At 39.0% G+C, this 3,904-nt stretch overlaps 1 long non-coding RNA gene across 1 annotated transcript; it reads right to left on the reverse strand.

Annotated features, from left to right (window-relative positions):
* Positions 1-537: 537 nt before the first annotated feature.
* On the reverse strand, positions 538-2,432 carry LOC118560190. The gene is made up of 3 exons (XR_004929159.1): positions 2,168-2,432; positions 1,660-1,764; positions 538-1,098 (listed from the first exon to the last, which is right to left on the reverse strand). It is a non-coding gene; the product is annotated as an uncharacterized LOC118560190 (long non-coding RNA).
* Between the last annotated feature and the right edge of the window lie 1,472 nt (positions 2,433-3,904).

Genomic DNA, 3,904 nt, shown 5'->3' on the forward strand with positions numbered 1-3,904 from the left:
TCTTTCTCTGCACATACGGGAGAGCCCTACACTGATCAGCTTTAGAGCTCAACTCAAACTATGGATGAAAACAAACCAGTCATGTGACCACTAAACTTTTAACATTTTTCTTTTGATGCTTATATTGTATATTATATGTTCTTTCTTATGTATTTGCCTGCCTAGGGACTACGGATGAAAACTAGCTTTGTAGCTATAATCCTGCATATTTACATTTGTTTTTATACTGATGTTCATTAATGTGCTTTGTCCCTATTCAAACAAATAAATAAATCAAATAAATAAATAAAAAATGTCAGTACATGTTTATGTAGGCATATGTATGTGTGCATATATATATATATATATATATATATATATATATATATATATATATATATATATATATATATATATATACATAGATAGATATAGATATTGCATGTGTATATGTGTGTATTTATATATATATATTTATTTGTGTGTGTGTGTGTGTGTGTATAACCGGGAAGTACACATGACATCATCTGCCCACTGCGATTTCTTTTGTATTTTTATTCTTATTTTTTTTCTCATTTTCTTTTTGATCCACTGTATATAGGAAGATACACTGTATATAACTGACGCACCCTTTCTTACTCCTGACTATTGATTGACTATTGAGCTGATGTGACAAGTGAATTTCTCCAATGTGAGATCAATAAAGACTATCTTATCTTATGCTTAAAAAACTACTCAAACTGATTATAGTTGCCAATTCATTAAATAAAGGATTACTGTTCAATTTATTGATGAATTGTTGCAGCTCTATTGTGAGCACACTTGGGTCATTTCAGATCAGATTTACTGCTAGCCCACGAATAAAACTGAATGAAATTTCACTAGCCTAGACTTTACATACATACCAGTTCAGACATGAACTCCCTCTGGGATGGGATCAAGGATGCCGCCACTATTGTGTCAGGGTTCGTAGCATCCTTCAATGAACTCTTTGGGTTCCTTTGATATCCTCAGGGAGTGTCAGGATGCGAAACAAACATGCTGTCCCTTATTCTTATTTCTGGTGGTGACGTGGTTGACCTCAGGGTGGATAGAAGCAAAAAATGTTTCAGTGTAAACCTGTTGGATTAAGGCAAAGGAGATGTCAGCACAGACACCTCAATCAGACAATTAAAAAGGCTGATTAAAAAGTACACATTTTAATCAGTTTCACTCGCTCGCATTACTGTGCGTCAGGATTCATTTGGTCTCTACACAAAATAAGACAGCCTGGTATTTAGACTCCATGACTGTTTGGCAGAGACAACACTATTTTAACTATTATTTAAACTATAGTTTTAATTTTTCTGTAGCTAGCTAAAATAATACTAAATTAAAAATAGATTAATTAAATTAATTAATATAACTAGTTAGGTTATAATTCAAAGCTTTCATATGACATAGCCTACTTATATTTTAGTCATTATAAAACTTAACAATGGTTTTTCACATATTCTTACCACACACATTTCAAGCAAGAGTCCATAAATCATGTCTATCCAATAATTTAGGACCATTTTGTTCGTTTTTGGTGTTCAATGTACTTTTCTCTACTTCCATCCCTGCCACCCATTAGCACATATTGTGTTTATGCCGGAAAAACTGTAACTGTAAAGCATGAGGATGATCAGACAATCTTACTTATGGAAGGTAATTCCCCAGGATCTGGTTCCTAGTGTCCTTTAATTTGCGCACCCATAGGCCGAGCAAAAGTTGGGCTTCCTGGGACGTAGCTCTGGAAGTTTGCTTACAATACAAAATTGAAATTATTTATTAAGTTAGACATCCCTAAAGGGTGACGTTTTCAGTCAGTTGATTTATCTGCAAATCTGGTGAAAATTCACCGGATTTAGAGTGTCTGAAAACATAAAGTACATTTTGCTGCATTGACGTGTATTCTCTCTGAGCGCAGCTTGGTCTGACCCATGTATAGTCGACGGGGCGTCTACGTATACATGTCTATGCTGGTAGCCAGCGGAACCCGGATGTAACTAGAGCCTTGCTCGCTAGCCTTAAGGCGCTAGCATTAGCGCTATAAGTAGCGCCTTAAGACGCTAGAATTAGCCGCAGAGCTAAGACTCCTCATGTCACCTTAAGTTGTGGTGGGGGATATTACAGTAACATGCATATATAATCCAAACAGCCTTACCTGTTTTTTGCTTCCCCTCCTAAATTCTCCACTGTGTGGTGCTAATGTTGTTAGCTGTGACATCACGTTCTTCTTCCTCAGGCAAACGAACACCTTTCAGATTGTTGGAGTGCGCCCCCTGCTGTTGGGAAGTCTTCTTCTCTTGTTCTTTATGAACTTTTCTCACAGTGTGTCATATATGTTCAACTGTCTGTTGTTCCTCACAATATTCACATCTGCCAGTGTTATGCTTCCCTATTTTGAATAATGTACCATTTAATCCTGTGTGGGCAAATCTAAGTCTTGATATGAGATAAGATAAGATAGTCTTTATTGATCTCACATTGGAGAAATTCACTTGTCGGCTCAATAGTATATATATATATATATATATATATATATATATATATATATATATATACATACACACATGCCTACATACACATGTACTGACATATATTCACTTGGTGAAAGCAGAAGAAGTTCTTCTGGATCATTGCACAGGTTATAGCACAGTGTATACTGTTATGCCCAAAGTTATAACAGTTGTGGTTATATAGAACAGATTACTGGATCAATGTGTGCTTCTGTGCTTTTTTTGTCTGTCTTGTTGTGTCTCTGCTCTGTCTTCTGTAACCCCCAGTCGGTATATTATTATAATATAATAATAAATAATAACAATAATAATAAAATCTGCAGTTACAATAGGCCTTCGCAGCGCTTAGCTGCTCGGGCCTAATTAAAACCGCAAGCGGTGATGATCGGCGCTCGCAGCCAAGCGCCGCTCTGGCCTATGGCCCACCGCTAGGGTACGCGCACCTCCCGCCGCCAGCCAGCTGTCAAGCATTTTCCTCACCCGTCTACCATGCAATACACACGTACGCGTTGGGCAGCGCTCCCCCACGACTCAAAAAAAATCTGGTGCAGATCAGTCGATGCACCGAGGAGACACAGCCGTTGAATAATGAAAATGCATTTGGCCACCGGGCCGGACTAAATCGTTCGGCGGGCCATATCCGGCCCGCAGGCCGTACGTTTGACACCCCTGGTTTAAACACTAGTATACAAATTTAATCAAAGGTATCTTACTAGCTGTTAATCCAGCTTCATGTGAAAAGTTAACAAAACCTTTTTAGTTATTTAAAGTTAATTATTTCATGTGTTTAAGGGTTTCGTTTCTTGGATTAAGACAGCTTTTATGAAAGTTTGACAGTTAAATTGGTGGATACACACCCAAAAGTAATAATGTAAAAGTAACACTTTAGCAATTGGAATATTGCTAAAGTAACACGTTAGCAATATTCCACATGTGTATGTTGTGTACAAACTTTAGTAATTTCTAACAGACCACTTCACTCTCAGAAAGCAGGTCTGCTGGTGGTTCCTAAAGTCTATAAAACCAGAATGGTATGCAGATCCTTTAGCTATCATGCTCCTCTCCAGTGGAACCAACTCCCAGTTTTGGTCCGTGACGCAGACACCCTGTCTACTTTTAAGACTATTCCTAAAACTTTCCTTTTTCCATCCATCCATCGTCTTCCGCTTATCCGGGGTCAGGTCGCGGGGGTAGCAGCTTCAAGAGGGAGGCCCAGACCTTCCTCTCTCCAGCCACTTGGGCCACTTCCTCCGGGGGAATCCCAAAGCATTCCCAGGCCAGCAGAGTCTCTCCAGCGTGTCCTGGGTCTTCCCCTGGGCCTCCTCCCAGGGGGACATGCCCAGAACACCTCACCAGGGAGGCGTCCAGGAGGCATCCTGATC

Source organism: Fundulus heteroclitus, unplaced genomic scaffold, assembly GCF_011125445.2.
Source record: "Fundulus heteroclitus isolate FHET01 unplaced genomic scaffold, MU-UCD_Fhet_4.1 scaffold_40, whole genome shotgun sequence".
Lineage (NCBI taxonomy): Eukaryota > Metazoa > Chordata > Actinopteri > Cyprinodontiformes > Fundulidae > Fundulus > Fundulus heteroclitus.